The sequence below is a fragment of the Rana temporaria genome, chromosome 5 (assembly GCF_905171775.1).
Source record: "Rana temporaria chromosome 5, aRanTem1.1, whole genome shotgun sequence".
In the NCBI taxonomy this organism is placed as follows: Eukaryota; Metazoa; Chordata; class Amphibia; order Anura; family Ranidae; genus Rana; species Rana temporaria.
Window position 1 is genome coordinate 353,774,086 of NC_053493.1, and position 20,946 is coordinate 353,795,031.

Genomic DNA, 20,946 nt, shown 5'->3' on the forward strand with positions numbered 1-20,946 from the left:
TCCATAATTACTCAGGTTGCATTGTTAACGGGATTTGAATTACAATGTTCTTTATGGAACAAGCCCACGCATATCATAAAATATCAAAGTGCTAATTTGCTGCCAAAACTGACAAAATTGCCTCTGAAGAGGTCATGACTGCAGTAATAGTATATTGTTACTGTCTACAAATGTTTTTTAAAACAATGGAATAACAAAGCAGCGAATAAACTACTCATTTTCTCAGTTAACATACACATTTCCAACCTTTGTGGCTGCCCCCGTGGTATACAGTTGGAGTTGTACAGCTGCAATGTTTTGGTAATTTGTTATGTACAGTTCTGTGTCCTTGTGAGACTCTGAGTCTGCTAGTTCTCTTTTTTTTTAGTTTACTTTGTATGAGTACTGCATCTTCTTGCTCGTTAACAATGGGGTTATTTCTTTTTTTCTTTTTCGGGGCTTGATGCCCCATTGGGAGTTGTTATTTTTCCACCTGATCTACTGATAAAGAGTACCTGTCAAAAGAGAAATATGTGTGATGTCATTCCAACCCTCTCTAGGAATGCTAATTGTACCATTGCCATGCTGATGTGTCTTCCATACATAGCCAATTTACAAACCCAGATTAAATATGCAGGTTGGAAGTTCCGACTTAAAGTGCACCTGACACGTCAGAGGGGCACACTCGTTCACCTGTCGTGGAATGCCCTATGATTCGTCCATTCTGGTTAGACATCAAAATTCAGATAAAAGGTGCTCTCGGGGTTGATATCCCACTGTCCTCGACTTGCTTCCTAGCTCCTTCCCCCTGCCCCAGTGGTGTATTTAGGTTTTGTGCTGCCCTAGACCTGACTAAACTTGTGCACCCCTACTTTAAATATGACCCACCCCTTCCTGTCAAGGCCACACCCCTTTCTGTTTAAGACATTTTCGTGTGGGGACACTAGTTCTGAGGGCCTGGGGGGGGGGGATTCCCTTAATTTGCATAGATTTCCTCTCACTTCCTGTTTGGCTATGGGGCAGGAAGTGAAGAGAAATCTCTTCAATGGGACAGGGATGGTAAAAAATAAACTGACAGGGACTATAACACTCCCTTACTCTATCCAAAAAAAAAGTATTGCCTATAGTTCTACTTTAAGCACACATTTCTGATAATTTTATGGAGAGGACTAAGGCCCCGTACACACGACCGAGTTTCGCGGCAGAATTCAGCCAGAAACTCGATCGGAGCCGTATTCTGCCGAGAAACCCGGTCGTGTGTACACTTTTGGCCGAGGAAGCCGACGAGGATCTCGTTGAGCCAAATAGAGAACATGTTCTCTATTTCCTCGTTAGTCAATGGGGAAACTTGGCTCGCCGAGATCCTCGGCGGCTTCACAAGGAACTCGATGAGCAAAATGATGTGTTTTGCCCGTCGAGTTCCTCGGACGTGTGAACGGGGCCTAAGAAGATATAACCATGGCAATGGTGCAGCAGAAAACAAATAGCACAGTGAGGAAGGTTTGTGGTCCAGGATGATAGGACAGTCAAAATTAGAAGTGGCGCCCCCCACCGCCAAAACAGTTGCGGAATGCCAGCCGGCTGCATACTAGAAGCAGTGCGGCTGCTTTATGGGGGCGCTAGACTAATTTGCCTCTCAGCCCAGTCCGCCCCATTAAACTGGTGCTACACTAACAGTGTAGCGCAAGCCGATGTTGACTCTTTCCGTGCTGCCCCCCTGCAAAGTGCTGCCCTAGGCCTGGGCCTTGTTGGCCTAGGCCAGGATACAGCGTTGCCCTGCCCTCCCGCTGAGCCACTACAAGAAAAGTGCGTTACCACACCTCCTGAATGCAGTTAAACCAGTGGTCATCAACCCTGTCCTCAGGGCCCACTAACAGGCCAGATTGTATGTATTAGCTTGGGGAGAGATGCAGACTAGAATACTGCAATCACTGAGCAGCAAATGATATCACCAGTGATGTATTTTAGTTATCTTGAAAACCTTGCCTGTTAGCGGGCCCTGAGGACAGGGTTGATAACCACTGAGCTAAACGACTTATACCTATCTACTGGAAGCGTCCACAGGTGCCCACTAGAGCTGAGTGGCTCAGGAAAGTGGATGAGATTAAGGAGGCAGAGGTGTGAGTGGTGACGTGTAAGGATAGACGCAATTGTTTTACTAGTATCTGGGCACCTTGGCAGAAGTACACCGCTGACCCTGACCCAGTGCCATCCAGCCTGGAGGTTGCGTTGTTGGAGTTGGCAGAACCTTCACTGAGTGTGCCTACTTGAACTGTGATGCTAATGCCTGAACCCAATCTTTATACTCCTTCCCAATGTTTGTGTTTTTCTCCCTTTCGATTGTGGGCGACTAGATTATATTATTTTCTAATTTTTATTTTATATGATGTGTTTTTCTTTCAGTTCCTGTTCTTGTTGTATTATTTATGTTGCACTAGGTGAAATACCTGACCTATGATTCCATTGCCTTAGCAGGGCACCCACCCTGGGTGGTCCTGGGATGGGCCCAGGTGGCTGTGGTGTGGAGGAGGTTTGATGAGGTTTGATGGCGGCCTCGTTGCCCCCCTCCTCCGGTGGTGGAGCCGGTGGCGTCCCCTGTGGCCACTTCAGAATGCTTACCCAGGGTAACCCCCTGGGGTCACATGGGGCATATCCCCCTTAGCAATGTTGCTTTATATTTTTTCTTCTATCCCAGTTTCCCTCCCCACCCCCCCTTAATACCCCAATTTTTTGTAGCCATATATGTTGATACACTTACCTTTGTTATCTTATTGGCAAACCCTAATCAGTTGGGCATTGTTGGCTATGCTGTACTCTCTGTGTTACAAATAAACACTATATAAAACAAAAGTGCACCTGACATGAGAAAAGTATACAAGCTGCCATTGCTAACCTTTCAACAAAACTAGTTCCCAAGCCATAATATTAATGCTTTGGTTACAAGGCTTTCTGAGTCACTGATAAGGATTACATATAGAGATAAGGAATTCTGGGATTCATTTATAGCATGGATGTTCTATGTGTAACCTGGACTGTAGCTGATAACTGCTGTAGAACTTCTTCATTTGTTTGCTGCTGTATTATCCCTCTACAATGTGGACAGGGCTAAACTCAATATTCATTAACCTCTTAAGGACCGCCCCCATGCAGATATACTGCGGCAGGGAGGCCCTCCTGCGTGAAATCACATACCTGTACCTGATTTTGTGCATAGGGTCTGGTGCCTACAAGCCCAAAATTAAAATGACCATATTCACTTTATTAGCAGCACTTTCTTGGCCCTTTCCTATCACAGGTAACCACATTGCCAATTTTGCTGCTGGGAACCCAACATTTTATAGTGAGGGGGTTGGCTTATTCAGACACCCCCTTATTGGCCCTTCTAAGCCAAAGTTTAAAACCCAGGAAGTTCATTAATGGTAGGTAGTTGCAGGTGGCTTCAAAACTGCTCATTAGTTTTCTGCATCCACCAACCATAAATGAGCTGGGTTGCCTCAAATCCCTGCTCTACCCCTTCCCGAATCTCATCCCCAATCGACACCCAAGTTCCGCAAGGTAATTTGGCACTAGAGGTTAGCTGTTTAACGTGATTGTAAACCCTCACCTTGTGAAGCAACCCATTCAGGTTAAAATAGTAATGAAAGGTAAAACATTTGTCTATAGCTATAAAAAAAAAAACAACATTATATATACAATTTTTCCCTTTTTTATAAGTGATCACATTCCCTCTTTTCTCAGCTGCATAAGAGCTGGGGGAGGAGAAGCAGCAGCACACTGATCTTCCCAGTGAAAGGCTGTGCAGGGGGTGTTGTAGAAAAAGTCTGATCATGGGAGGACAGCATAGCTAGAGAACTGACCACTGTGTGGTCTCTTGTTAGTGTGGTCAGTGTTTAATAGGAAAGCAGAAGGCCCGGCAGGAACAGAAGGGATTTCACACAAAGTAAGCAATACAAAGAGAACAGGATACTTTTTTTCATACAAGTACATTCACAGCAGACACATATCAGGAATATGAAATGTTGGGTTTACATATTCTTTAGGCCGGGTACTCACGAACAAACATGTACGGTGAAAGCGGTCCGTCGGACCGTTTTCACCGTACATGCCTGCCAGAGGGCTTCTGTACGATGGTTGTACACACCATCGTACAGAAGTCCGCGCGTAAACATTACGCGGGGCGTGTCCGCGTCGTCGCCGCAACGATGACGCGGCGATGACGCGGAGACGTGGGCGGGCCTGCCATTTAAAGGCTTCCACGCATGCGTCGAAGTCATTCGACGCATGCGAGGGACGGCGGGCGCTCGGACATGTACGGTAGGTCTGTACTGACGACCGTACATGTCCGAGCGGGCAGGATTCCAGCGGACGGTTTTAAAACACGTCCAGGAATATTTGTCCGCTGGGAAAAGGCCCGGCGGGCAAATGTTTGCTGGAATTCGGCCCGCTCGCGCCCACACACGACCAAACATGTCTGCTGAAACTGGCCCGCGGACCAGTTTCAGCATACATGTTTGGTCGTGTGTACAGGGCCATAAGTGCTCTTCCACGTCAATGAGTCATTGTTTATAGAACCTACTCTTTTATTGCATATGTTCAAATTCATCAGATATGCAAAAAATGTTCCCTTGCTCTTTACTTTACTGTTCATTGCAGAGAAAGTGACATCCATATTAAATAATACAATGAAATAACTTTGTATCATTTAACCTAATGCCGCGTACACACGATAATTTTTCAGCATGAAAAAAAAACATTGTTTTTCAGCATGTCCAAAAAACTAAGTTTTCCCAACTTCATCATTAAAACGATGTTGCCTACACACCATCGTTTTTAAAAAATGATCTAGCAAGCGCGGTGACGTACAACACGTACAACGGAACTATAAAGGGGAAGTTCCATTCGCCTTTGGGCTGCTTTAGCTGATTCTGTGTTAGTTAAAGACGATTCGCGTTTTTCTGTCTGTTACAGCGTGATGAATGTGCTTACTCCATTATGAACGGTAGTTTTACCAGAACGAGCGTTCCCGTCTCATAACTTGCTTCTGAGCATGCGCAGGTTTTTTATGTCGTTTTAGCCCACACGCGATAATTTTTTACAACTCGAAAAACGGCATTGTTTAAAACAACGTTAAAAAAAGCAGCATGTTCGAATTTTTTTTTTGTCGTTTTTCAGAACCTGAAAAATGATGTGTAGCCCCCACACGATCATTTTTTTTTTTTTAAATTGTATTTTTATTGGGTTTTAAAAAACACATAGTACAAAGCAGGATCATAGAGTACAAAAGAATGATAACATCAACATAATGATATCAAAGAGATTTCTCAAAAGAGAGCATAGAAACAATTGACAAAAATACAGTGTCCAAATATGCAGATCACAGTGGTAATCTGCACAAGAATATCAGAGTAATGTAGAACAAACAACTCCAATGTAGAAATTAGCAACATAGAACAGAGAATAATAGTAAATATTAAGTGTCTTGTGGAAAATAAAATAAAGAATAGATAAAAATTAAAAGCTAGGGTGAGGGTAGTGTCACAGAAGTCCCGTATCTCGAGTGGTCCCAAGGCTCCCAAACCTTATCGAATTGTGGAATAGAATCATGGACAGATGCTGTTAAATACTCCATCCTCCGAATCTCAGTGACTAGGTGCAGAAATCTGGACCATGAAGGAGGAGCCGTGGATAACCAACACAGCGGTATAAGCCTCCTGGCCGCAAGTAATACATAGGCGGCCAAGCGGTTTACATTTTTGGTCAGGCCAGGGAACGGGAGTCCCAAAAGAAAATTTAAAGGGTCAAACGAAAGGGACAAATCTAATACCTCTTGTAACAGTAGCCTCACCTTCAGCCAAAAGGGTTGGACCAGGGAACAATTCCAAAAGATATGGAATAAAGTACCAGTAATGTTTCCACAACGCCAGCAAAGTGGTGAGACCGAGGGAACGTACTTATGGACAACATCAGGGGTTTTATACCAGAACATGAGGATTTTAATGGACATTTCTCGATGAGTCACACATTTAGAAGACTTAAAAGTAGAGGACCAAATCTTGTCCCAAACCTGAACCGTAATGGGCTTACCCAATAAGTGTGACCATTTTCTCATGTAAAGGTGTGTGGTTTCAGAAATAGGATTCGACTCGTGGAGGATACGGTGGATAGAGGAGATTAAATGTAATTGATGGGGGCCCTGAGCACACAAAAACTCAAATGCTATCGGTCTGTCGAGGGTCAAGGTGGGAGATTTGGATTGAAAGAAATGTCTAACTTGTAGATAGAAATAAAAAAGATGAGATGGTATATTAAATTTTCTACACAGGAAATCAAAAGAGTACAGCCTCCGCGTAATGGGATCAACTACATTCCATAGCTGAAACAGAGGTACATTGAGCCATGGGGAAATCCTACCCAGGGACATGCTATCTGGAATGGTCGGATTGAACAGAACGTTTACAAGTGGTGGGCAGGTCGAGGCAAGGGGATAGTTTTTGAGACATTTACGCCAAACGTTTAGAGTAAAGGCCATTGGGGCAGTACATTGACGCTTAAAGATAGGATCTAGAGAAGAAAGTGTATCCCAAACTAACGAGCAAGGGTGAACCGGGTATAGCACCCCCTTCTCAATGGTGGCCCATTGACTCGGAGCATGTAGGGAGGACCAGGACACAACAGCCCTTAAATGTGAAGCATAATAATACTTAGCGATGTCCGGAGCACCTAAACCACCCCTGGATCTAGGGGCAAACACCACTGAACACATGATAATTTTAAATGACGTTTTTGAAAAACGTTTTTTTCATGCCAAAAAATGATCGTGTGTATGCGGCATAATGCCGCGTACACACCAACGCTTTCTGCGATGAAAAAATGCGACGCTTTATGTGCTTTAAAAAAACGTCATTTTTCAAACTTCAATTTGAACAACGACGTAGCATACACACCATCACTTTTTCACAACGCTCTAGCAAAGCGCAGTTCCGACAATCACGCACGACGTCACTATAAAGGGTCGTTTCCATGCGGAAGACGGCCTCTTTTGCTGATATCGTGTTGCTGCGTGTTAGTAAAAGTTTGGTGAGATACGATTCGTGATTTTCAGTGACTGTGCTTTAAATTTCGTTTTCTGTCGTACAGTTTGTCTATTTGTCGTCGGATCTGTGATACAGTGCTTGTACTAAGGACGTATTTGTTTTGGCATTACGTTTTGTGTGCACGGTGCTGTTTAGCAGGTCGTTCTTCAAAGGCCATTCTGTACTTCAGGGCGTAATTTTTAGTCTGATCTGATTTGACGACCGTTTTCTAGCCATGTTGCGGGTACGAACTCGTCGCCGAGATCGTGCTGTGCTTGTTGTTAGGATGTGTGCTGCATCCCAGCGACGGTCCATGAACAGGGTGAGGAGGAGGTTGTGGACCAAGAACTGGTTGCTATGCAGGGACCAGTTCTCTCATATGCCTCTGCTGCGGGAGATCCGAGAAAATAACCCTGATGATTTCAGGAATTTTCTTAGGATGTCTGACCCCGTATTTCAGCAGCTTTTGGCTTCGGTGTCGCCATATATCACCAGGCAGGACACCGTTATGCGGGAAGCCATCACTGCTGAGCAGAGGCTAGTTGCAACGTTGCGCTACCTTGCAACAGGGAGAAGTCTGCAGGACTTGAAGTTCTCGACGGGCATCTCCCCCCAGGCTCTGGGCCTCATAATCCCGGATACCTGTTCGGCCATCATTCAGGTTCTTCAGGAGGACTATGTTAAGGTAAGTGGTGTTTTTTCAATGGTCAAACTATGGCCCTAAAAAAAAAAACATACCTGTTTGTAATATGCTCAGAATGTTCACTTTGTCTCCATGTATGCTGTTCTACACCATTTGTAAAGCCCTACATGTTTATTGTATTTTGCCAACCTGTCCATCATTCTATGTTGTGGCCAAACCCACCTAGCATAGTCCCTATATCCCCCTTTATTTGTGGCCTCCATTGTTGTGCTGCATTTTGTGTGTCCCTATATCCCCGTTTATTTGTGGCCTCCATTGTCCAACCCCCCCCCCCTCCAAGATTGTTTCACTACATACTAATAATTATTTTTATTATTATTTTATCTTTTTTGTGGGGTGGTTTCTCAGGTGACAAACTCATCTTGGGCCCCCACTCCCCCTAATTATATTTTTGGAACATCAGAGGGGGTGATTAATATGCTTAGTGTTCACATGTTATTTTTTAATCCTAACCTTTTTTGTTTAAGTTTTGGTGGGATCCCTTGAAATTGTAGCTATATTCTGTTCACAATGTTTGTTTGAATGGATTTTTTATTATCTTTCTATCCAGTTCCCCACCACTCCACAGGAATGGCAGACTGTGGCAGCGGACTTCTCCCAGCGTTGGAACTTTCCGAACTGCGGAGGAGCCATTGATGGCAAGCACATCCGCATTGTGCCCCCACCCCATAGTGGATCCCATTTCTACAACTACAAGGGGTTCCACAGCGTTGTTTTGATGGCGGTGGTCTCTGCCAATTATGAGTTCATGTACGTGGATGTTGGGAAAAATGGCCGGATGTCGGACGGCGGTGTCTTTGCGGAGACGGAGTTTCCCGAACGGCTTCAGTCGGAGGACCTAGGATTGCCACCTGCGGAGGAGAATGAAGAGGGTCTGCCCTTCGTGTTTATTGCAGATGAGGCTTTTGCTTTGGGTCCCCACCTCATGAGGCCATTTCCCCAACGCACCCTCACCCATGAGAGGAGGGTTTTTAATTATCGGCTGGCCAGAGCAAGACGTGTGGTAGAGAATGCCTTTGGAATCATGGCCAGCCGATTCCGATTGTTTTTAACAGCAATCAACCTTGCGGAATACAAATGGAATCACATTATTTTATGTTGTTGCATTCTCCACAATTTTTTAAAGAGACATTCACAAAATTACCTCACGGTATTGCCTGATGAGGCAGATGTTGTGGCTCCGGAGCCGGGACGTGAGGCTAGCCATAGAGGCTTGGCCCCCCAAACCGCACGTGCAGTGCGTCAATCCTATGTGGACTATTTTATGGGGAGGGGGCCATTGCAATGCCCGATCTTCAATAACTAATACAATTTACTTTTTGCTTGATTAAACAGTGTAAATTTTTTTTTTTTTCTTTATTTTTTTTTTTTGGGGGTATTGTTTCTTTTTCCTAGGTTCTCATCCAGCCATGTGTTTGGGATGTCATAAATTCCCATGAGTGTTAAATCTTAATAACTCTACAAATATGCCTGAGTAATTTAATGAGTCAGCATTGATACCAATAACTACACACACATTTTTTGGAGTACAAAATATTTTTTATTTTTTTGTCTTTTTTTTTATTAGTACAAAATAGAATCATTTTTTTATTTTCTTGTCTTTTTTTTTATTAGTACAAAATAGAATCAATTTTTTTGTCTTTTTTTTTTATTAGTACAAAATAGAATCATTTTTTTATTTTTTTGTCTTTTTTTTTATTAGTACAAAATAGAATCATTTTTTTTATTTTTTTGTCTTTTTTTTTATTAGTACAAAATAGAATCAATTTTTTTATTTTTTTGTCTTTTTTTTTATTAGTACAAAATAGAATTTTTTTATTTTTGTCTTTTTTTTTTGTTTTTAAAATTATTTGTAAATAAAATGAACACAAACAATTAAACCCTCCCCAAAACATTAATAACATTTTTAAGCTGACGTTCCAGCGTCTTCGCTTTGTGGCGAATTTCCCGGCAGGCCAGACGTATGTCCTCGACTTGGGCCCTGTATGTGAGAACCTCGCCGATGAGGAGCTGGGCACTATACGTGTCCAGTCCCTGACCAGCCCGATTTCCTCCTGAAATGTGGAACCAAAACATGTGTTAAAAGATTGTATGCCTATATCTATATTCCCTGAAAATGTGGTATATGTTACTTTACCGGATGTTGTGGCAGGTTCCCCTTCATCTACATCCCTCGGGGGTGTGGCTTGGTTGGCTTGTGCCTCCTGCCTTGCTGCTTCATTGTGCCCTACGCGGTTGAAGAAAGGGAAAACAGGAGGTTAAAACATTACGAGCGGCCTGAAATGACCCAAAAATATTTGAAAATAAAAAAAAAGAGGGCAATATTGTTGATTTTAAAAAGCGTTCCAAGAAAATAGTCCAGTATTTAATCCATTCACAAAGTAATGTCAAATCTGGTGACAATTGTTTTTTTTTTCTATATGTAAGCTAACCAAGTATCCCCTGGATCTGCTCACCCCTGTGTGTGACCCAACATAGGTTGTGATTGTGACAAACAATTGTGCTACTGAGTACACATGTTCAATAAAAAAATGAGGAGCAAACGCTCCTTTTTGGGAATCTCAAGGTATTTAAGTTTCTTCAAAAATAAGCTGAAACACATTTACATCAATACCAGAATTGAAGACACCTTTTAAGCCCCAAAAATGTCACAACTTTCATATTTGTGTCGAATAATTGGTCCTAGGAGTCGTCGTTCATTCGCCCACAATTCCTACATTTACGTTTTTATTTATGATACAGTGCTTCAACTCCCCTTTGCACATGCAAACTAGGCATGATGCCATTTCTCAGTAATATGGTATTGGATTATTGAAAGTCAGCGAATGAACGACGACTATGACGACTGAATCATGCGTCCACATTCATAATATTAATTATGGTCAACCTGCAAAAAAAATAAACATGGCACAAAGAACACACCAAAATAATTAATACACATGGAAAAAACGTACTTCTTCTTCGAATCACCCTATTTATTTTGGCAAGTTGGTGGGGTTCCCTCTTTTTTAAATCGGACCACCTTTTGCGCAGGTGCTCTCTGCTCCTGCGTTTTCCAAACTTCCGCTGGAGCCTACGGATGACCTTCTCCATAATTTTTGCTTTGACTTTATTTGGATGCATGTAGGGGCCATGCTTGGCATCATAGTCCTCCCTCCTCAATATGGTGACCATCTCCACCATTTCATTAAATGTCATGTTGGAGGCTCTGCATGTGAATCTGCGGCGTGGTTGGGCCTGGCCTGCCTCCTGGCTTGAGCTGGAAGTGTCATCCATGTTCTCCATCATTTCTCCCTCACCAAACCACAGAGAAGGGGCGTGGAAAGGACGATACCGAACGTCAGGGGCGGGGTGTCGTGCGGAGCGTCACGCGTGCGTAGTGTAAAAAGGGATGGGACGTATTTGTAAACGGCGTGCATAGTCTGTGGAAGAAGGCGTAAATCACGATCTTTCATAACGACGATACGTAAGTTTTTTTTTGCGACTTTATTATAGTGAAGAGGGAATGAGTTTGTGGGCTAGTTAGGGGAAGTAAGCTAGTGGCTTTAATGACATTATGTTTTGGCTTCTGTTTCATGTGCAGAAAGAATGGATCCCTTCAAGGATGCTGATTTCCTCACCGAACTTATTCAAAAATGGAAGGAACATCCTGTTCTGTGGCAAACCAAAAATACAATAAATAAAAACAAAGATGCCAGGGAAAAAGCTAAAGAGAGCATGCTTGCTTTTCTGAAAACAAGGGTCCCCAACGCCACAAAAGCCACAGTGAAAAGCAAAATAAATTCCATCAGGGGCACCTACAGGGCCCAACGGGTCCAAGTCCTGGCCTCAATGAGGTCTGGGGCTGCAGCTGACTCCATCTACAAACCAACCCTGTGGTACTACAGTCAGCTGCAGTTCCTGGACGACCACATTGAGACCAGGGCATCCATGTCTACCCTTCCCCCAAGAGGTAGCTCCCAGCTTCCCAGCAGCCAATCCTCCAGTCTTCTCTGCAGACAAGAGCAGGCAAGCTCGGAGGAAGAGCAAGAGTTCCTGGAGGACCCCAATTGTGAGCCATGGAGCATGGTATGTGTTTTTTGTATGAATTTAGTTAGTATATGACAAGTCTAGTAATAATGTTAAATTTGTGTTACTATTGTTCTAAATTCTAAGTGAATCTCCTAAGTTTAGGGATAAGATCAATAGTCAGTAGTGGCAAAACAGGATGGGGACAAAATTGCCCAATTAATAATGTTTATGAAGGAGTGGGTGGCATTTTCAGATAGGCCAGTAGGGGGGAGTAACGCAATACACCTGCAAGGGGTCCCAGATGGAAAACACCCTTTTTGAGTACTATCTAGTTGACACGAAATTTAATAATTATTTTTTGGGGGAAAAGGCCACTTATTTCCTAAATTAGGCTTGCAACAACCCACATAATTCCAGGGGGACCATGTCTGAAGGTGTGTAAGGGGCCACATAATTAGGGATGGCGACCCTGTGTGTAATATATATTGACATTCAATTTGCTTCACTCATGATTTTAAAAATGTGTGTGATTAATGACAAACACAAATAAAATATGTTCCTTTTTTTGATACACAGGCAGACCAAAGCCAGGAAGAGACAGGGCCCACAGGGAGCCAGGAAGAGACAGGGCCCACAGGGAGCCAGGAGGAGCCAGGGCCAACTGCAAGGCAGGAGGTGGCAGAGCCCACTGGGAGCCAGGAGGTGGCAGGCCCCAGTGGGACCCAGGAGGCACGCTGGCGGGATACCATCTCCCGGATCCCTTCATTCCGCAATCCCAATAAACGGCTCAGGAGTATGTGACAAATGGAGGAGGAGACCCAGGGCCTGCTTCGCCAAGCTACTGCAGCCATCCGAGAGCCACCCAGTGAAGTTGAGGGGTTCGCAGCGCTCATTGCAGCCAGGCTCTACAATCTGGAGCAGAGCCAGCGTGTGCGCTGCGAACAACTCATCTTCAAAGCCATAAGCATGGCATCCCTGGGGCAGCTCGATGACGACACCGACATTGTGCGGATTGCTCCTCCTGTCCTTGCTGCTCCTCCTGCTCCTGCTCCTGCTCCTCCTCTTCATGAGGCTGCTCTGGCTCCTGGCACTTCATCTCCTCCAGGAACCCAGCCCCCAAGGACTGGGGCTACAGGGAAGGCTGCAGGGAAGACTGCAGAGAAGACTGCAGGGAAGGCTGCTGGGAAGAAAAAGCCCAAAAAATAACACGGTGCCCCTGATGGAATTTTAATGTGGACTCACAGGCTGAATTTGTGGCTTCGGGGACCCTTGTTTTCATAAAAATTCAAGCATGCTCTAAAGTGCTGCCTTCCTTGGCATCTTTGTTTTTATTATGTTGTGTTTTTGGGTTGCCACCATTTTTTATTTGAATTTTTCAGCAGAATAAATGAAATGTTAATTTTTCAGCCAAATTTGACCATGTTTCTTTATTGTAGATTTGAGAGATCATTAGTGAGTGGGCAGACCCATTCCCAAATAAATATTGCAAACATTAACAAGGTAAAAAAACATGCTTGTGGGTGAGTTAAAGAAAAAATTAGGTTGTTGCAGCCACTTCACACACTCCCAAATCAACACAAAATAGAGATTAAAAATAAAATTGGTGACAAAATAAAAATCAAAAAATAAAAAGGTGGACCAATATATATATTTAAAATTTTTAAGATGGAAGATACAACTAAATAACAGAACACAAACATAAACATTATCAAACAAGAAAGAAACTAATTAAAAGCTTGTCATAACTATGTAACAAGATCAGCCGCAACAAACGTCCATTTCTGGGTAGCAGTTAAAAGCAGGGGTTAAAGAAGCGCTTTCTTTTCTTGTCTATAAGCTGAAAAAGACCTTAACGAATGTGCTGATTCCATTCTAAACAGTCGTTTTACATGAATGAGCGCTGCCGTCTCCTAACTTGCTTCTGAGCATGCGCGGGCTTAAAACGACGTTTTTACGTACACACGGTCAATGTTTAGAACACAGAAAACGACGTCGGCCAAAAACGACACATAAAATTGAAGCATGCTTCAATTTTTTTGTGTCGTTTTTTAGAAGACATAAAACGACGTTTTTGCCCACACACAGTCAATTAAATTGACGTTTTTCAAAACGTCGGTTTTTTTCATCGCAGAAAGCGATGGTGTGTACGCGGCATAAGAGTTTGTAAACTGGAAGGATGCAGCTGTGGTACAGCAAACAAATCGATTGAACTGGATTATTGTGCCAACTTTCCAACATGCATTCTCAAATTGTTTTTTTTCTTTGGCTCATAATGAAATCCTGCATCAGTATCCCATAGGTTCTATACTATTAAAACTAGCACAATCTGTTAAAATAAGCTCAACCGTGTTATAATAAATACAGTTTGCTGGTATATACAATATATACAGTATGTTTTATATGACAAGTGCTGGCCACACACAAGCCATTTTTTGGAAAATTTCAACCACTTATACCTTGCTTTCCCAATAACAATTGTTGGTATTGTTGATCCATTACGCCTTTTTTCATTGGCATGCTTGTTAAAAGTGGTTGATATTACCTGAAAATGTATAGTCAGCATTAGGGTGATATATACAATTGGAGCTTTAAATGATATTTTATGTTGACTAATCATAACTTCTTGAAAAATAATGAGGAATATACTGTGTTTGTACTTTCTGACTCCTTATGGCTACACACAGGTTGAGCATACAAGTACGCATTAGAAATAAAGTCTAGTTTGGACATACCATATCTGTGTGTGGATGTTTTCACTGGCCAATGCATTGGGGAGCCTCCATACATTCAGATTGTCCTTAAAGCCCGGGTCTAGTTGAACCACTTACCTTACAATATATATATATATATATATATATATATATATATATATATATATATATATATATATATATATATTTATTATCAATAAACTGTTTTAAATTGTCATAGAAATATATATTTTAAATCAAATCTTTAATACATTAAAAGAAAATAACACGGTGTGGGCAGATTTCTGCCAGTTGCAGGCTGTGTCACGTCAATCCAGCCTGTGTCTTAGAATAAGAGGGAGGTGAAGGTTTCACATTTCATTTTAGACTTTGCCTTTTTTTCTCATCAGGAAGCCCGGAGCAAGAAAAAAATGACATAGGCGCAGGGCGGCATGAAAAGGTGCCCAGCAGCCTGGGCCAGATAGGGTTAAACTTCAGGCGGGAAGCTGTCAGACAGGGGATTGGCCCGTTCATATTTGTGGGAGGGGCAGTGGGAGAGTTACGGCGCGCGGCACAGCGTGAGGCAGGCACTCGAGGAGGAAGAAAGTTCCCGCCCACCCGCCCTACATTATTTGGAGTCTGGTCTGCGAGTACGGGGTGCCGCGTTTTTTTTTTTGTGATCTTTCTTTTATTGATTTGGTTTTTTGGTTGTAGTTGGTTTCCTTTTTGGTATGGTCACGTGGGTGGCGGTTGGGTCTTTGGAGGCATGGTAAAAAAGGTTATGGAATTTAATGGGTGGGGACACATCTCAGGTATGGGTCCCCGGTGAATACCAGTTATGGGGATTAACTGGCAAAGGAATGGTATATATCTGCTGAAGGTGGTCGTCCCCGAGTCGGTGCAATGCGGCAGGGACCAGGTAGTGGTTAAGCAGATATAAGGGAAAATAGTTTGCTGGTTAGTGCCTCCAGGGATCGGCAGCCATAATATGATGCTTTACTTTGTTTTTGGTTATTGTTAAATTATTTATTTAAATAAAAGGGGGCCGTACAACGGCCAATTTTTTCCCAACACCTTTGTGTCAGTCTAGTTAATATCTATAGTGGTGGTACGTAAGGGGAGGTCTTAAGAGGGTTTTTGCAGGAGGCCAGGTACAGTATGGGTTACCTTTTCATGGGTTTAGAATGTTGTATTACCCTCTGAGCATATTTTACTATCTATTGCCAGTGAGTCTTCCCGCTTGATGGATACTTTGGCCGCTGTGCTTCTAGTTATAAACATGAAGTAGTTAAGTACACCATAGGATAATTTATTTTTTCTTATCAAGAGGGATATGACTACTTAACTTCTCTTTGCTCATCTAGCAATAGAGTGCCTTCCTTTAATCTCTGTTTACAGGAAAGTGAGACCATCGTTTGCCAATATTTATGGCTGGCTGCCTATTGCTCTGAAGTGTTTTTGCCTTTTCAGAAATGGAATATACATTTGGCACTTCTGATATCTGGAACACAGATGTAATTTCGCAGGATGGTTAAACACGCTACTTGATAAAACAAATTGGGTAAATAATTTAACATTTGGCGACACTCTTAATCATCAAAGCAGAAAGATTTAAGCATTTTCAACATATATGTTTACATGAAAATAAACTGTAACGTCAATGAAAAAAAAAAAACACACACACAATGTAACCTAGAGCAATTTTCCCATCAAGAGGCAAGAGTATTTTACAGTAGAACTATTCTATGCGGGGGACATCAGCCATGTAATAATGAATAGTATTTTTGTCAATTCCCAACCATTAACCCCTTGGTGCCGAGTGTACGCATATATGCGGCCTCGGCTTTAGGGGGTTATACCGGGATGATACCTGCAGCCTGCGGTACCATTTTTTAGAGCAGCGGTCGGCTTTCCAGGGATAACAACCGATGCATCTAAATGCCGCTCGGCTGTTATACCAGAGGAGTGGGAGGGGAAATCCCCCCTCCCACCGCCTTCCGCCGCTCTTATCGGGCCTCCCCTCCCACCGGGAGATCCAATCCATGAGCCACCACATCCAGCGTCTAGAGACAGGCTGGCACGAAGCCAGAAATGGCTTAGTTCCAGACATGATCAGCTGTGTCTAATGACAGCTGATCACGATATAAACACAAGCTGGTCATCAGCTTTTCTTTCCTCGTGCTGACAGCATGAGAAGGGGAGAAGAGAGCAGATAACCGTCTTTTGTTAAAGAAACATCTAGACTAATAATCAAGGCACTGATTATCAGTGTCCTAATTATAAGTACAGTCCCAACAGCCTATCAGTGTCCATCAGTGCAGCCTCATCAGTGTACATCAGTGAAGATCGCCACACAACTACGCTCGCTGTGATTTACAACATTTCTGGCCCCTCCCCCCACTGCCTTCTGGGAGACACAAAGGTCCCAAATAACAGCGGGACCATTCAGAAAGTGCAGTGCGACTCACACATGCACAGTAGGAAACTGCAAGGCTTCACTTCCTGTTTCCCTTAGTGAAGATGATGGCACCTGCACCCACAGCCAATGAACAAATCAGCTAGGGGGTGTTGAAATTGTGGCCTTATATATTTTTTTAAATGCTGGAACTCCTCTTTAAATACCACCAAAAAAAGCTCTATTTGTGTAAAAAAAAATGATAGAAAAATTCATATGGGTACAGTGTTGCATGACCGCGCAATTGTCATTCAAAGTGTGACAATGCAGAAAGCTGAAAATTTGCCTGGGCAGGAAGGGGTTAAAAGTGCCCAATAGGCAAGTGGTTAAAAAAGCTTCATTATAACTTTCTTTCAAGATCAAATCAATATTATCATGATCTGTTGTCGCGGGGCCTTTAAATGGTGTTGTACCTACTGTTAGGTGCCTACTCTATTCTATTTTATAGGCTAGCTAGCACACATCAAAGTCCTACTCAACTGCGCTCTATGCTTAACACTTATATCTGAAGCCATGGTGGTGTGAGTCTCCATTTTTCCCACTGTTGCTATTTAGGAAAACCTGTAGGGTTAAGAAGTTGAGTGAGCTGTGGCTAAAGGAATGGAAGATTGGGCTTTTGATGAATTATGAATCAACTGCATAATTAGGCCACTTTGAAACAGCGTAGCATGTTTACCTATCCCTAAGTCCTTTGGAGGCTAAATAGGACCTCTTCAGATAAGCCTAAAGATCAAAGGGAAAAGGTTGGATCATGTCTGCAAGGAAATACATTTTGAGGAGTACAATCTAGGGTGCATTGAATTAGTAAGCCTCTAAGTGCTGCAAGATGAGCTTGGGCTAAGTGTGTGTGGCTCTGGAGGCTCCCGGTAATATCACTGGTCTCAGCTCAGTATAAGTTCCCTTCCTCCAACTGAGCTCTACTTCTTTATGGAAAGGTCCTGACATGGTACAAGCAGATCATTACCCACCACAACAAGCATGAGCAAGTTTAATGCATAGCTCCCAACTGCCCCTGATTTCGAGCAATGTCCCTCTGTCCCTCATTGCTCCTCATTTGTCCCTCATTTTGGTCTGATCTATATAGATGTATATAAAATGCACCTTTTATCTATCAAAAAGTGTTTTCAAGGGCTAAACCTTTCATCAGATTTCTAAACTGCTGCATTTGTAAATTCCAAAAGCCAATATACAGGAATAGTAGTGGTAAAAAAAGCACTTGTGGGTTGAACCAATCTTCTTTTTATTTGTACAATTCTCCTTTAAGGGGGCGTGACAAGGGGTGTGTCCTATACCTGCATACTTTTGCTGATAGGTGTCCCTTATTCCCATCTCAAAAAGTTGGGAGGTATGTTAATGTCCAGTATGTGATTTTCTAGATCAGTGATTCACTAAGTAACAAGGGGTAGAAAAAATATATTTATACCAAGACAGTCCTTTCATTAAAAAAAAAAAAATATGGCGAGGAAAAATGCACACTTGGCATCCCCCAATAATGACTTTACAATACTGACAATTATTGTGAAATTACATAAAAGGGATTTTTATTACAACATAATATATTAAAAAAACTCATAAGCATGTACATACTGTATATCATGCCTTACAAAGGATTATTTCATTAAAGCCCAACTCCAGGATATTAGCAACCCCTCCCCACCCCTTATTTCCCCTTATTGTTCACCCTCCTCTAACTAACCGCTGCTATAAAAAAATAAAAATAAATAGAAACTACCTAAATGCCTATTTTATTAACCTAAAGCCACAGTCACATGAATATTCTTCATTTTTCAATTTTACTTCCTGTGGTCCCTCTTCACAGGCAGTGATGTGGACGACTCCTATTGGTGGAGACAACACTTCCAGTGACCAGATCCCCTCTCATAAACTCCAGAGGCAGAAGAAATCATGGGCACGGTGAGGGGACTAGTGCCCTAGAAGATAAAAAGGTGGAAAAAATGTCTTGTCTCCAGGGCAGGAAACTAGCTTGGCCATAGCTCCCAACTATCTCTGATTTCGAGGGACTATCCCTGATTTGGAACAAAGTCCCTCTGTTCCTCTTTACTCCTCATTTGTTCCCTCATTTTGATCTGATCTTTATAGTTGTATATAAAATGTACTATTTATCTTTTTAAAAGTGTTTCCCAGTGCTAAACCCTTCATCCAATTTTTTAATTGCTCCATTTGTAGATTTCAAAAGCCAATATAAAGAAATAGTCGCGGTTGAAAAAAAACACTTGTGGGTTTGACAAATATTTTTTGCATAATGTTCCTTTAGGGGCGTGGCAGTGGGTGTGTATTATGCCTACATACCTTTCCTAATAGGTGTCCCTCATTCACATCTCAAAAAGTTGGTATAACTTGGTCCATAGAGGAAACTGTGACTTTGAGGGGTACCCAGCCAGTGGCCCGGGGGGCACATGTGGCCTGCGTAGCCCTCTGATGTGGCCCGCAACCTCCAGCTCTGGGTTGGAATAGAGTACTGTTATTAAAGGTCAGTTTATTACTAAAATCAGTTTATATGGGCATATCTGTTCTGCAGTGGTTACTGGGCTGCTTTCATACTAATCGGCAGATGCAGAGCAGCTCAACTGTGGGTTACCTGCACTGAGCCATAGACTTCTGTTATTACCTGCAAGTTTGGTGAGCTTTCTAAAAAGTGCAGCAAACCTGCATAATATAATAGAAGTCTATTGTAATGTGCAGAAAAGCCAAAGGTACACTGCGTTGCCCCCACGGTGTGGGTAAACCACAGCGCATCAGTGTGAAAGCAGAAATGGGCCCCTTTCACACGGTCAGTCTGACCCAATTGGACCCTCCATTCACCTCCAAGGAGTGGCAGATGTAAACCGACTTGTGTCCTACCTCCAAACCGATCCGGCTGTGTCCGTGTCCACTCTGCATATGCAGAGCGGACATGGACCTGCCATCCGCCCCCTCCGCTGATTGTGGCCGGCAAACCAGTTACCAAGTCGCTTAAGTGGCCCTTGCACTTCAAAAGGTTGGGCACCTCTGCTTTACGCTGTACAGTGGCTTTGGAAGAGCTATTTGGAATCAAGACTGAGGAGTTTCTGATGTATAATGCACATTTAAATGTCATTTTTGCCGGGAGTTGGGTAAATAAAAGTAAAAAAAATGAGATTGCAGCACATGCCAATGCCCAGTGATCTCTTTTAAATTAGGAATCTTCCAAGGCCAAAATTAGTAAATCAATGTATACTGACATATGAATATACCAAACAGACGATGGGGACATTATGATTTTCAGATAAACCATTAATCCTAAAATTCTGTTTATTTTATGTGATATTTACAAGATCATATTCATCTGTTGAAAAGAAGAAAAAGCAAACAATAAGTTGGCAGATGTTTCTACAACTCAATATGCTCTAAACTATATTGATTATTTTCAGGCTTGACCAGCTGGAAATGGTGTGTTTTTAATTTGATAATAAAGAAAAAGACCGATATAGTTGGGCAGCAATGAAAACATAAAGCACAATTGAACTGTGTCTGAGCATCACAAGCTGAAGAAACTATGTCATTAATTTTTATTAATTAAAGCAAACTCACCCATCCATTCATGTCTCCATGCTTTTTTTTTTCGTTGAGAGATCCCTTTTATTAAACCCATCCTAGCATTTCTAGCCACGGTTATCTTGGGTAAATGCAGATGTTTCATGTAGCATTTACTTCCTAGAATCCCCCTGCCCTTAGCTCAGGCATGCAAGAAGGAGGGTGTGCTATAGCTGAAGAAGCCCTTCCTCCCCATCAAAGACTCCTGGGATGTATTACATAAATTTGGCCCAGGCCAGAAACCAAGAAGCAATTGTAGAAATGTAAAAAGATAGTAGAACTATAAGCATTTTTTATTTTTATTTTGGATAGAGTTAAGGCCCGTACACAAGATTAGAAAATCAGAAGTAAAATTTTGTCTGAATTTCGTTAGTATGGTGCTTTTGACAGCCGATTACGGATTTTTGGACGAAATATTCGTTTAACCACTTCAGCCACAGAAGAATTTACCCCCTCCTGACA